Genomic DNA, 15,070 nt, shown 5'->3' with positions numbered 1-15,070 from the left:
ACAAGGGGAGGTTTCAGAGACTGCTAAAATAACCACCCAGAACGGAATGGCTCTAGGTATGTTATTAGCATCTCAGGGAGGAGTAGGTACAGTAATAAATACTAGTTGCTGTGTATATGTGGATCAAAGCGGGAGAATTTCTCCCCATCTAAATGAAAGCTGGAAGCAAACTGAAATCTTACATGGGGCTCAGCAAGATGATGCCTCTTTGGGATTTGAAGAAACAGAAGCCCCCTCTCCCCGGGGCAACAGGCCTGTGAGGCGCCCCAGCCGTGCCACACCGCACACGATGTGCAGTGCAGCGGCGGCCGCCGGGCTCGGAGGGGAGGACAGGCACGGCCGGGCACACCTGAACTGTGCCCTCCCCTGCCTGCCAAGGGGCGGTACTGCTGCGCCCACGCCACATCGCAGGTGATGATTGAATGTCAAGAGACACTCAGACAGGCGCAGCCCCGGGAGGAACCCAGGGCCGCAAGTGCGTTCAAAGTGTCGATGATCAATGCGTCCTGCAATTCACATTAATTCTTGGAGCTAGCTGCTTTCTTCATTGATGCACAAGCTGAGTGATCCACTGCTAAGAGTTGTCTTGGTTTCGGTCCCCACCGAGGGAGGAGTGGACAGCATTTGCAGCCCCTGAGGGACCCCGCTCCGCTCTGCCTCCCTCCTCATGTCGACACCGGCTGCTGAGCAAGGGACAGTAGAGAGAAAGAGGGCTCGCCTTGCTGACCATACAAGAACGGGGTGGGAGGGGGAAAGAAGGGCAGACCCGAACGAGAAGGGCGCCGCCCACCGCCACCGCCAGTGCTGCTGTATGGGCTCTTCTCCACCACTCTCTCAGTGGTGCGCTGGTCCCTTGTTCCCGTCCGGGGTCCAGGGGGTGGGGACGTCAGCTGACTGCCTTTCCCTTGCACTGCCCCGACCACTGCCGTTTTGGTGCCTGCCGGGCCCCCCCTCCCCCACGACACACCCACAGCACATGTCGAGCCACTTCCACCCGCCAGATCCAGAAGGAGTTCAAGAGGGTATGGATCGCCACAGGAGGTAAAGCGGACAAGGTTCCATCAACAGGGGATGAACTCCCTGTTACAATTCCCACCACACTGGAAGGGGGCGAGTTGGTGTCCAAATGGGAAATTCCAGCTCCCTGTATCATCTATCCTATTCCTAGCAAGTGGAGAAAAAGAGAGTTAGAGAATTGGGCCAATCTAAAAGCACAAGGCCACGGTATTAAGAACTTCTTAAGAAAACAATAGCATCCATAACTATTGGCTTCTACGTTACCGGGGAATTCCTCACAGGAAGTAATTGACAGCAATACAGCTGCATGCCAATGTCTATCCCACCAGGGAGTATTTGGCACGCAAGCTGGGAGAAGGGGCACCGAAGGGGTGCAGGCATTGTTCTGCGGAATGGGAGACTTGCTCACATATCATCGGCTACTGCCCTGTAGTCCAGGACGTCTGGATTAAGAGACATAACATCTTGTGTGGCATGCTGCCTGAAGAGGTTAAGAGACTGGGGTGGGAGGTTTATCTAGAGCTCAGCCTTAGGGATCAGATGGTACCACCCAGCTGTTCCTTGGCTGGGGGACCACGGCCTCCTCGAGGTCGCATTCTCCTCTAGCACGTCCGTGGCTAGAAGGAGAAAGGGTTGAAGGGTCCCAATTTATATACACTGATAGTTGGCCACTACATAAGGGCCTTACGTATGGTCTATTGGGTATATGGAATGGGGTATTCACGCAAGAAAAGATGGGGAAAGCCCCTATGGCCTAGCATCTGGGAAGCCAGCACCCAACGCTGAATTGCCATAAGGCATGTGAATGCCCATGCAACCGATTCTGCCAAAGAAACCCAATATAATGGTGAGGTCGACACTATGGTGGCTCTACGTCTGGCCTTTGCTCCTGGAGTAGCAGCCTGCATTCACCACAGAACTGAACATCCGGGTGGAGAGAAGGCCAGGGGCTTGGAGGGAAGGAGTTGCGAGAGGCTGCAGGCACTGTCCTTCTGAATGGGAAATGCCTGGATGAAAAGGCATAACATCTTTTGCAAAATGCTGGTGAAGGAAGCAAGGGGGACAGACTGGGTGGTATTGGTAGAACATCATTTGAGGGAGAAGACCAACAAGCTCTTTAAGCCAGATTTGATTGTGTTAAATGGATCTCGGGCAAAGGGGGTGGACAGAACATGTCATCTTTAGGGGACACAGCAGCAGAAAAATGTGCAGAAGTAGCAGCACCTGGAGGAGCAGGTGAGAGAACTCCTGAATGCTGACAACGTGGAATTCCTGGGATTCCCAGTCAGTGCTAGAGGGAATTGGCTTGCAGGCAATTTTGGCTTCTTAACTGACCTTGGGCTCTCTTTGAAGTGACAAAAGCGGATTGCGAGGCTCTTCATTAGAGGGGGCTCATCTCTCCTCTCCTCTGGTGACATACTCCACACCTCTGCCAGCTTAGGTAAGGCTAGCTTTTAATGTGGCATGCAGGACTGCATGTGCCTTTTGAGAAAGTCCTTCCCAGAAGGCAACAGCAAAATTCTTCACAGAGATGGCACGAGTTACCTCAGTCATCTGAAAGCATTGAATGTTGCTATTGCTGGACCTTTGGTGGTTGTTTGAGGAGGTAGGGAGACGAAGGCATCTGCCCACAGAAGGGTTGGGAGAGTGCGTGCTGTCATCTGGGAGGCTGTGTGTGCATGGGTGGGTGTGGGCACCATCTCTGGGATGGTGGAGCTGGAGGCTGGAGAGGCAAGCTCAGAGCTCGGAAGCGTGGGTCCAGTAGGTTGTGGGTGCGTGGCCAGTGGGCAGTGCCCAGTGATGCCAGGCTCCAGTGCCAGGGGTCTGCAGGGAGCCCCCTCCCTGAGGCAGGCTGTGTGGCTGGTGCACTGCTCCCTGCTGGGCCAGGCCAAGCCAGGCACCTGGGCTGGACTCAAAGTGAGAAAGGGGTTGTCCCAGGTTGGGAGCGAGGGCTCCCCGTCCTTCTCATTTGGGTCTGCCCTCCATTTTTCCCCTGGCTGGCCGGCTCCCTTTCCCTCCCCTTTCCTCGACCAGTGTCGTTTCGGTGCCCACTGACCCCCCTCCCTGTGGCTCACCCGCTTCCGTAGTGTGTGTTGAGCCACTTCCACCCACCAGCTGGCATCAGCTGTGGTGTTGTGTTGAGGCCGGCAGTGACAGTGCAGGTGTTGCTGCAGTGGGCAGCGTAGGCATTGATTGGTGGTGAGAGGAGAAAGGAGGGAAGGGTTGCTATGCTGTCTTGTGCCAGGGTGAGAGCCGAGACAGCAACTGGGATGGGGAGCCAGCCGCTGCCGGCAGAGGGCTGCGCGAGTGCGTGAGAGAGCGAACGTTCAGGATCCGGGCCCAGGGGAAAGGTCAACCTCGTCCCCCGCCCTGCATGGCTGTCTGCAGGTGAGTACCGTGGTGATACTGCACCGTACTGCCGTGCATGTGTGTTGGAGGGCCCCTGGCTGTCCTCCCACCTCCGTGGTGGCAAACTGCAGTCACTGCACTGCTTCCCCCTCGTCCTGGAAGGGGCCTTGGGCTGTCCTAGCTGCGGCAGCCATGTCAGAGTCCAATACTCTCTGACCAGGTTCTTTTAGATACTGCGCACATGTGGAGAGTGCAATGTTTTATATAAAAGTTTATTTTGAAGGTATTTGATGTTACACAAATTATTTAGCAGATTGATTCAACGATGTACTGAAATCACAATACAAGTGTACACTTAGACAGTTCAATCACAATACCAACGCGATTGCCAATCACTGGTGTCTATTATATGCTCACTGTCACGACGCTGGGAGTCCCCAGGCACTGGGAAGGACTCTGTGGGTTGAAGCCAGCTCAAGCCCGTTGCTCTCTTCAAAATTCCTTTGTTAGTAGTTGAGGTCTTCTCCTCTGTGTTGGGCTGAGCTATCTCAGGTACACATTTACACCTGGTCCAGTTAACAGCTATAGCTGCTTACCTAAAACAAAGGTCACCCTCCAGTGCCCTTTGTGTTGAGATAAAGTCAGTTCTCTGTGCAACAGCAAGGCTTACAAGCTGCATCCTACATTATTCCTGAACTTGATGGAGCACCTCGCCCTCTGAGCCACCTTCTCCCATTGCAGGGGTTATTGGTCAGTCACAGGCTGGTAGGCGCTTGCCCACTGACTCTGCCTTGTCTGGGGCCTCCTCTGGGAGTTGAAGCGCGAGGGGCGGGTGCGCGCCTGCCCCATCTCCATCCAACTGTGACCTCAGATCAGACATGGTGGCCCACTGAATTTAAGCATATTAGTCAGTGGAGCAAAAGAAACTAAGCAGGATTCCCTCAGTAATGGCGAGTGAAGAGGGAAGAGCCCAACACCGAGTCCCTGCCTTGTGGTGGGGCGCGGTAAATGTGGCGTACAGAAGCCCCCATCCCCGACACCACTCTCAGGGGGCCCAAGTCCTTCTGATTGAGGCCCAGCCCATGGATGGTGTCAAGCCAGTAGTGGGGCGCCAGGACTGGGGCTTCTGGGAGTCGGGTTGCTTGGGAATGCAGCCCAAAGCAGGTGGTAAACTCCATCTAAGGCTAAATACCAGCACAAGACCGACAGTCAACAAGTACCATAAGGGAAAGTTGAAAAGAACTTTGAAGAGAGAGTTCAAGAGGGTATGAAACCGTTAAGAGGTAAACAGGTGGGGTCCATGCAGTCCAGCCGGAGGATTCCACCCGGCAGGCTCGGTCGGCCTGCACCCGTCTCAGCAGATCCCCGCCTCCACCTCCCCTCCCACCCCTCGCAGGGGCAGGCCAGGGAACACCACCCAGCCAGCTGCCGGCCCCCGTCGGGCGCATTTCCCCCGTGGTGGTGTGCCGCGACCGGCTCCGGGTTGGCTGGGAAGGCCCGGTGGGCAGGTGGCTCGCCACCGCGTGGTGGCAAGTGTTACAGCCCCCGGGCAGCAACTCTCACCAAATCCCGGGGCCGAGGGAGAGGACCACCGCCATGCCTTCCCCCATGGCAGCTTCCCAGATGCCGTCGCTGGCGGCGCCGCCGCTTTTCTCCCCACCCCTGCTCGTGGCTGAGCTGGGATCCCAAGGCGGAGGCAGAGCCAAGGGCGCACCACCGGCCCGTCTTGCTCGCTCCGTTGAGGAGGTGGAGCATGAGCATCCATGCTAGCACCTGAAAGATGATGAACTATGCCTGGGCAGGGCGAAGCCAGAGGAAACTCTGGTGGAGGTCCGTAGCGGTCCTGACGTGCAAATTGGTCATCTGACCCGACCGTAAGGGTGAAAGACTAATCGATCCATCTAGTAGCTGGTTCCCTCAGGACAGCTGGCACTCGCGGGCGGCAGTTTTACCCGGTAAAGCGAATGATTAGAGGTACACATTTACACCTGGTCCAGTTAACAGCTATAGCTGCTTACCTAAAACAAAGGTCACCCTCCAGTGCCCTTTGTGTTGAGATAAAGTCAGTTCTCTGTGCAACAGCAAGGCTTACAAGCTGCATCCTACATTATTCCTGAACTTGATGGAGCACCTCGCCCTCTGAGCCACCTTCTCCCATTGCAGGGGTTATTGGTCAGTCACAGGCTGGTAGGCGCTTGCCCACTGACTCTGCCTTGTCTGGGGCCTCCTCTGGGAGTTGAAGCGCGAGGGGCGGGTGCGCGCCTGTCCCATCTCCACCCAATTGTGACCTCAGATCAGACATGGTGGCCCACTGAATTTAAGCATATTAGTCAGTGGAGCAAAAGAAACTAAGCAGGATTCCCTCAGTAATGGTGAGTGAAGAGGGAAGAGCCCAGTACCGAGTCCCCACCTTGGGGTGGGGTGCAGGAAATGTGGCGTACAGAAGCCCCCATCCCCGACGCCACTCTCGGGGGGGCCCAAGTCCTTCTGATCAAGGCCCAGCCCGTGGACGGTGTGAGGCCAGTAGCAGTGCACCAGGACCGGGGCTTCTCGGAGTTGGGTTGCTTGGGAATGCAGCCCAAAGAACGTGGTAAACTCCATCTAAGGCTAAATATCAGCACGAGATCGATAGTCAACATGTACTGTAACGGAAAGTTGAAAAGGACTTTGAAGAGAGAGTTCAAGAGGGCGTGAAACCATTAAGAGGTAAATGGGTGGGGTCTGCGCAGTCCGCCCAGAGGATTCAACCCGGCAGGCTTGGTCGGCCGGCTCGGGTCTCTGCAGATCCTCGCCTCTGCCTCCCCTCCCACCCCTCGTGGGGGCAGGCCAGGGAACACCACCCAGCCAGCTGCCGGCCCTGTCGGGCACATTTCCCCCGTGGCGGTGCGCCGCGACCGGCGGTGCGCCGCGACCGGCTCTGGGTCAGCTGGGAAGGCCCAGTGGGCAGGTGGCTTGCCACCACGTGGCAGCGAGTGTTACAGCCCCCAGGCAGCAGCTCTCGTCAAATCCTGGGGCCGAGGGAGAGGACCACCGCCATGCCTTCCCCCATGGCAGCTTCCCAGATGCCGTCGCTGGCGGCGCCGCCGCTTTTCTCCCCACCCCTGCTCGTGGCTGAGCTGGGATCCCAAGGCGGAGGCAGAGCCAAGGGCGCACCACCGGCCCGTCTTGCTCGCTCCGTTGAGGAGGTGGAGCACGAGTGTCCATGCTAGGACCCGAAAGATGGTGAACTATGCCTGGGCAGGGTGAAGCCAGAGGAAACTCTGGTGGAGATCCATAGTGGTCCTGACGTGCAAATCGGTCGTCCGACCCGGGTATAGGGGCGAAAGACTAATCGAACCATCTAGTAGCTGGTCCCCTCCAAAGTTTCCCTCGGAATACCTGGCGCTTGCGGGCGGCAGTTTTACCCAGTAAAGCGAATGATTAGAGTTCTTGGGGCTGGAACGATCTCTACCTATTCTCAAACTTTCAATGGGTAAGATGCCCAGCTCGCTGGCGTGGAGCTGGGTCGTGGAATGCAAGTGCTTAGTGGGCCACTTTTGGTAAGCAGAACTGGCGCTGCGGGATGAACTGCACGCCGGGTTAAGGCACCCGATGCCGACCCTCATCAGACCCCAGAAAAGGTGTTGGTTGATAGAGACAGCAGGACGGTGGCCATGGAACTCGGAACCCGCTAAGGAGTGTGTAACAACCCACCTGCCAAATCAACTAGCCCTGAAAATGGATGGCGCTGGAGCATCGGGCCCATACCTGGCCGTCGCCGGCAATGCGAAGCTGCGTGGGCTACGCCGCGACGAGTAGGAGGGCCGCTGCGGTGCGCCTTGAAGCCTGGGGCACAGGCCCGGATGGAGCCGCCACAGGTGCAGATCTTGATGGTAGTAGTATTGTCCAAAAAGCGGATTCGTTGCCCAGTGTGCAATAAGCCAATAATTACACACTCAGGAGAGACATTTGCTTCTTTATTGCAGAGTTGCACAAGCCTGGGTGCTCGGTGGTTTCCCACAAATCAAGCACACCCCCACAGCTTTTCAAGTAGCATTTATACAAACAACTTGCAAGGTTTGCAACTTTCCCTTTTACACTGGCGGGTTAGTGATTTACATACAATTATAATTTTGCTGACACACCATTTTACTACTATGCATGCTCAGGGGAGGGGTCTTCACCTGGGCACGGGTCTTTTGGACCTGTGGGCCTGATTTTTTGTATCATAATGAGGACAGTTCAGTTAGGGATACATGGACCTCCAATTCTTTTGCCAAATTGGCAATACAAACCTAGAAATAAAACATTTGGATTTAATGTTTCTTTTAGGGCTTTAGCAGTTCCAGGATGCCCTTGATTAAAGAATGCTTCTTTTCAGAAAATAGAGAGAGAAGTTATCCTAATCTGCCTAGTTTAAACAGTATGAACATTCTTTCTGAGCTCCCAGGGTTGTCTTGTAACAGTAGCAAATATTCAAACGAGAGCTTTGAAGGCCCAAGTGGAGCAGGGTTCCATGTGAACAGCAGTTGAACATGGGTCAGTCGGTCCTAAGCGATAGGCGAGCGCTGTTCCGAAGGGACGGGCGGTGGCATCCATTGCCTCCAGCTGATTGAAAGGGAGTCGGGTTCAGATCCCCAAATCCAGAGTGGTGGAGAGGGGCGCTGCAAGGCATCCAGTGCAGTAACGCAACCGATTTTGGAGAAGCTGGCGGAAGCCCCAGGGAGAGTTCTCTTTTCTTTGTGAACGGCCGGGCACCCTGGAGTGAGTTTGCCCCCAGAGAGGGGCCCGTACCTTGGAAAGCGGTCACGGTTCCAGTGGTGTCCGGTGAGCTCTCACTGGCCTGTGAAAATCTGGGGGAGAAGGTGTAAATCTTGCGCTGGGCCATACCCATATCCGCAGCAGGTCTCCAAGGTGACCAGCCTCTGGCATGTTGGAACAATGTAGGTAAGGGAAGTCGGCAAGCCGGATCGGTAACTTCGGGATAAGGATTGGCTCTAAAGGCTGGGTCGGTCGGGCTGGGGCGTGAAGCACGGCTGGGTGTATGCCGTGGCTGGACAAGGCGCTGTGCACCTGACCGGTGCCCCCCACCCCCCAGGTGGGTGGGGGTGGTGGCGGCAACTCTGGATGCACAGCAGGCCCTACCCGTGGATCGCCCCAGCTGTGGCAGGCACTGCCCGCCCCCTCCCTCCACTCCCAGCCGCCCCCCCCACACACACACCTATTCACGGGGGCTGGGGGTGTCCCGATGCACACACAGCTGCCAGTGATGGGGCAGGGGGAGCCAGGGTCCCCAGGCCAGCACCCCGCCTCAGCCGGCGCCTAGCAGCTGACTTAGAACTGGTGCGGACCAGGGGAATCCGACTGTTTAATTAAAATAAAGCATCGCAAAGGCCTGCAGCGGGTGTTGATGCAATGTGATTTCTGCCCAGTGCTCTGAATGTCAAAGTGAAGAAAATCAATGAAGTGCGGGTAAACAGCAGGATTAAGTATAACTCTCTTAAGACGGGACCATAGTTACTAACTGGGCTTAGCTGCAGAGGCTACACCTCCTCGTGGTCCTGCTGGATGCCCATCTCTGGGTGACCAAGTCAGCCTCTGCCCCAGTGTGATCGTGGAATTATAGTTACTTCCTACCCTACCGACCGGCTTCACCGACCACTTGGTAGTATTCGAGGTGAAACTAAATTGATCTGACCACGATTTATACATTCGTGTGTCCAAAGCCCTTGCCCTAAGGGCTATCTAAAGGCACACCAGTTGAACTTGGGGACTGGTTCTTCTGGTTGTATCCCGAACCCCCATAGACACCATGTACAGCCCAATAAAATCATGGGCTGTTAATTTCGTCTCGGTGGCCACTCAGACCGGGGAGTTTCCCCGTGACGCCGCGAGTGTTATTCCAGCAGTAATAACAACTAATGAGTTGGCCTACCACCTACCAAATTTGACATTTTATAACTCGGATTATGTCTGTTGGGGAGGGATTTATCCCGAACCACCCTATGATTGCGTAAAAGATCTGCCGGAGGTTTATGAGGTGCTGGCACCTATCGGATCACCTCCCGTGACCGGTACTGAAGAGGTGCCAGAGGAGGACGTGATAGATAGTGTGCCAACATCTCCCTCTGGGCCCGCAATCCCTGCTCTGACTGTGGCAAGTCCCATTCTTGACACGAGGGGGAATGACTGGTGTGAGTACATCAATCGTGAAGGTCTCCAATGAACATCCGGCATGTCCATGCTGTGGTGTCAAGATGGCAAAAATGGCGGTGCTAATTCACCACCTTCAGAGAGCCCACGGTCGGCAACGAATTCTGTTCTCGTGCTCCCGATGTGGGAGGACGAATGAGAAACATCACAGTATAGCCTGCCACTTCCCAAGATGCCAGGGGGCTCCAGCTGAACGTGAAGAGGAGGTCCCAGAGGGCCCCAGCGGCTTCCTGTGTGAAGAATATAACCGAGAGTTCAAGACCAAAAGCAGCCTCTCTCAGCACAAAAGGCTTGTGCATCCACTGCTTAGGAACAAGGAGAGGATTGAGTCGTCTCGTCCAAAGGGAAAAGGAATCCGAGGCATGCATAAGAGCTGCTGGACTGAAGAGGAGACGGTGCTATTGATAGAGTTTGAAGAAATACAAGAACGAGCGCTTTGTGAACAAGCTGATCAGGGAGCATTTGCCCACAAAAATGGCAAAGCAGATCAGCGATAAGAGACGCCAGCTTGCGGCAGGTGCTAAGACATCAGCATCACCAAGGAAAGCAGAACATCAGTGTGAAGGGGACGAACCAGCTGAGAAGGAAAGGATTGAGTTGATAAAGACAGAATATAGAAGGATTATTGCAGAGAGAATACGAGTGGGAACCCTTTCCCCCAGTCTGAAGGTTGCCTTTGAGGAGGTCCTGGAGGGTGCTAAAGACGCCCGGAATGTCATCAAGGGACCAATGGAAGAGTGGTTGGCACAGCTGGTGGGACATGCCAGAGTAGCTAAATTGAAACAACTGAGAAAGCACCAGGCTGGACCCACGCCCAAGAAGGTGGAGAAGTGGATGAAGACCAGGGAAGTGAAACGGGGCCAGTACCTGAGATACCAGCAGCTCTTCGAGATGGATCGTAAGAAGCTGGCTGGTATCATCTTGGATAACATCGAAGCACTTAAGTGCCCCCTTCCAATGGATGAACTTTATAACTCATTCAGAAAGAAGTGGGAAGAAGGTGGCCCCTTTCTCAGTCTGGGTGCTTTCCATAGTGCGGGGGCGGCGGACAATTCTGCTTTTAAGATGATTTCCCCAGCGGAAGTCCAGAAGAACATGGCCGAGATGACTAAGAACTTGGCCCCCGGGCCTGATGGCTTAAGCCTGAGGGACATCCTAAAGAAGGACCCTCAGGGCAGTCAACTAGCCGATTTGTTCAATCTGTGGCTTTTGGCCGGGAAGATCCCTGATGAGATCAAGGAGTGCAGAACGATCTTGCTACCCAAATGCACAGATCCTGGGACGATAGGAGATATTAACAACTGGCGACCCATTACCATTGGGTCGATTATTTTGTGACTGTTTTCCCGGATCTTAACAACACGGCTACGAAAAGCATGTCCAATTAACAGCCGCCAAAGAGGGTTTATTGCAGCCCCGGGCTGTGCGGAAAATCTCAAGCTCGTCCAGATGTTGATCAAATAGGTGAAAAAAGAACATAAATTGCTTGGGGTCGTCTTTGTGGACCTGGCAAAAGCCTTTGATTCGGTCCACCATCGACACATCTTCCAGGTCCTCAGGCAAAAAGATGTCGATGGGCATATCATCGACATCATTGCTGAAATGTACAACAGTGCGACACGGCTGGAGGTTGGAGGAACCCACTCGGAGAAGGTTAAGATCCTCACCGGTGTGAAGCAAGGCGACCCGAGGTCCCCAGTTCTCTTTAACCTATCAATGGATCCACTACTATGTCGATTAGAAGATGGTAAAGAAGGGTTTAGGTACAAGAACAGCTCTCTGTCAACATTGGCATTCGCGGATGATCTTGTGCTGCTGAGCAACTCGTGTGATCGTATGCAAAAGAATATTCAAGTGGTGGAAGAATTTTGCTATCAAACCGGGCTGAAGGTGCATGCAGCGAAATGACATGGGTTTTTCATAAGGCCCACGAAAGACTCTTATACAATTAATAACTGCAACCCATGGACGACTGATGGAGCTCAATTACATCTAATTGAGCCTGGCAGCTCTGAAAAATATTTGGGCCTGGGAGTTGACCTTTGGATTGGTGTCTCCCAACCAGAGCTGCAGGAAAAGCTGGGCACATGGGTGAACAACGTTGGAGAAACCCCATTAAAGCGACTTCAGAAGGTTGAGATCTTGAAAGTGTACGCAGTCCCACGGTTGCTATATGCGGCTGATCATGCCGGAGCGAACGCCTCATACCTCCATTCCTTGGACCTTGCAATAAGATCAGCAGTGAAGGGCTGGCTTCACTTACCACCCAGTACGTGTGACGCCATCCTGTATTCCAGCACAAAGGATGGCAGTCTCGGAATTGCACGGCTGGCGAGCCAAATTCCAAACATTCAGGCTCGTCGGCTGCATCGTATCGCCCAATCTTCTGATACCATCACTAGAACAATTGTTCTGGAAGAGGGGATCCAGAAGGAGTTGGAAAAGGTGCGGATCACCGCGGGAGGAAAGGCCGATAAAGTACCATCAATCGGGGAAGAACTCCCCATGAGAATTCCGACCGTACTGGACGGGAGCGAGACGACGTCTGAATGGGAAGTACCATCTCCCCGGGTCATCTATCCTATTCCTAGCAAGTGGAGGAAAAGAGAGTTAGAAAATTGGGCCAATCTGAAAGCACAGGGCCACGGTATTAAGAACTTAGAGAAAGATAATATCAGTAATGATTGGCTCGTACATTATCGGGGCATTCCCCACAGGAAGCTATTAACAGCGATACAGCTGCGTGCCAGTGTCTATCCCACTAGGGAGTATTTGGCACGTGGGCTGGGAGAAGGGGCACCAAAGGGATGCCGGCATTGTCCTGCAGAATGGGAGACTTGTTCACATATTATTGGCTACTGCCCTGCAGTCCAGGATGCCCGGATTAAAAGGAATAGCATCTTTTGTGGACTGCTGGTTGGAGAAGCTAAGAAACAGGGTTGGGAGATCTACATAGAGCCCAACCTCAGAGATAACAACAACGAGCTTCTTAAGCCAGATTTGGTGGTGGTTAAGGAAGGCCGGGCGAAAGTAGTGGACGTTACAGTCCGCTACGAGAGCGGATTGTCATCTCTGGGGGACGCAGCGGCAGAGAAAGTCCGAAAGTATCAACATCTTGTAGAACAAGTGAGAGAACTGACAAAAGCTGGAGAGGTGGAGTTCCTGGGTTTCCCAATTGGCGCTCGCAGGAAGTGGCATAAGGCAAACGACAGTTTCCTCGCCGACCTTGGACTTTCCAGTAGCCGCCAATTAAGGATAGCGAGGCTCTTCTCTCGGAGAGCTCTCCTATCCTCAGTAGACATAATTCACATCTTTAGCAGTAAAGGTAAAGATGTTTAATGTTTTCTACTAACCAATATAGGACTTACTAATCCAAAGTCCTTCTTTGGAAGGCAACAGTAAAATTCTTCACACAGACGACATGGGCTGGCTCAGTCTTCTCTCTTGCTGAATTTTGCTCTTGCCCAGCTCCCTTGTGGTCGAGCTTGTACGTAGGGACGTAACATCTCGTCTCCAGATGACCACCACTTAATTGACTTGGGCGGACGGGCCACCTCTCAATCCCAACCCGGAAAAGGTGCCATAGTATCTATGGTTCATTAAATCGCCAAATGCCTCGTCATCTAATTAGTGACGCGCATGAATGGATGAACGAGATTCCCACTGTCCCTACCTACTATCCAGCGAAACCACAGCCAAGGGAACGGGCTTGGCGGAATCAGCGGGGAAAGAAGACCCTGTTGAGCTTGACTCTGGTCTGGCGCTGTGAAGAGACATGAGAGGTGTAGAATAAGTGGGAGGCCCCATGCACATGCAGCCCATGCCATGGCCTGTCTGCCAGCGAAATGCCACTAGTATTACTGGGTACTGCCCTGCAGTCCAGGATGCCCTGATCCAGAGGCATAGCATCTTGTGTGGTATGCTGGCAGAAGAGGCAGAAAGACTGGGGTGGGGGATGTTCTCAGAAGGCAACCTTATGGAGAACAACAACAAGCTCTTCAGGCCAGACTGGGCTGTGGTTAAGGGGTCTCAGGCAAAAGCAGTGGATGTTACTGTTCCTTATCAAAGCAGGTCATCATCTTCAGGTGACGCAGTAGCAGAAGAAGTCCAGAAGTACCAGCATCTAGAGGAAGAGATGAAGGAGTGTTGGGGACCAAGATTGAATGATGCTGTGTAAGACAGCAGAGAATCTCTAAGGCACAAAGTAATGATCTGGTAACTATGATTTGTGGCCAGAATGTGCGCACGTGAATTGCCAGTGATCATGTGCCTTCCTGCCTGTGTCAGCAGTCACAGTGTGCCTTCCTGCCTACGTGTCAGCAGTTGCGGTGGGCCTGTCCTGCTGGACTGTCCTGCCCACCTGCTAGGCATCAGAAGACGTCTTCTACCTATCACAGGATGCCACAATGCCAAGGAGATACTTGCAGGAGTGGCTGAGCCTGATGGCTATATAACCAGCCATTGTGTTTTCAATAAAGGCTTTTTGCACTACCCTTCTTGAGGTCCGTGTCGTCGTATGCCACAAAGGAGGTGACAAGAACAGAAGAGGCTGAGTCCCCAGGCTTGCCAGTCAGCACTCACAGGAAGTGGTAGAAAGGCAATGACAGATTCCTTGTGGACCCTGGACTCTCCAGTGGCCATCTGAAGAGGATGGTGAAGCTCTTCTCACACAGGGCTCTCCTTTCCTCTGTGGAGATCTTTACCAGCAAAGGTAAGAATGTTTACTTCTTTAACTGGTATTAATATTTGTGCGACTTTGGTGTAAAAAAGTCCTTCTTCGAAGGCAAGAGCAAAATTCTCCACCACCCAGATGACAATGTGTGCTTGCTCAGTCTTCTGTACCATGGAATCTTGCTATGGCCTGGCTCCTTTGTGGTCGAGCCTAGTAGGTATGGGACATGGGATCTGGTCCCCACATGAGCACCACTGAATTTGACACGGGCGGACAGGCTGCCTACCAAGCCCAATCCAGAAGAGGTGCCAGAGAAATTCTCTGTGGTTCATTAATAGCCAAATGCCTCATCATCTAAGCAGTGATGCGCATGAATGCGTGAAGGAGGTTCCCCACAGTCCCGACCTACTGTCTCTCCACCTCTGGGAGATGGTGGCCCCTAGGGCTCGGTCTGAGGCAGCTGCTTCTCCAAGGAAAGGCCAGCTGGGATCCGGGTGGACTAGGAGCAGGACTCCAGTCAAGGCCCATTTCAGTTCCACAGAGGGTGCTTGTGCTTCTGGTGGCCCCCAAAAGCAAGCTCTCTGCCAGCGGAGAGCTGTTCTCCGAGCTGCAGGAGGAAGAGCCTGCTTCGAGAACTGCCCACGGAAGGTAACAAAGGCAAAAAGTAGCAGGGGGCTGCAAGGTCAGGAGGGCACAGGGCAGTTATGCCCAAACACAGTCCTCAAGCAATTCCTTCAGCACATCGTTGACAACATGCTGGCAAGTGGCTGGCACATTGCAGAGGCTAACGGCATCCCCAGGTACTCCTCGCGGCTTTAGGTGGTGCAGAAAGCCCTTTTG

General features: G+C 53.7%; 1 non-coding gene across 1 annotated transcript; it reads right to left on the bottom strand.

The window, feature by feature from the left end:
• Window positions 1-430: 430 nt before the first annotated feature.
• On the bottom strand, window positions 431-583 carry LOC135327084 (5.8S ribosomal RNA). The gene has a single exon (XR_010387158.1). It is a non-coding gene; the product is annotated as a 5.8S ribosomal RNA (ribosomal RNA).
• Between the last annotated feature and the right edge of the window lie 14,487 nt (window positions 584-15,070).

The sequence above is a fragment of the Dromaius novaehollandiae genome, unplaced genomic scaffold (genome assembly GCF_036370855.1).
Source record: "Dromaius novaehollandiae isolate bDroNov1 unplaced genomic scaffold, bDroNov1.hap1 HAP1_SCAFFOLD_45, whole genome shotgun sequence".
Classification (NCBI taxonomy): domain Eukaryota; kingdom Metazoa; phylum Chordata; class Aves; order Casuariiformes; family Dromaiidae; genus Dromaius; species Dromaius novaehollandiae.
This window is presented reverse-complemented; position numbering and strand designations above follow the sequence as displayed.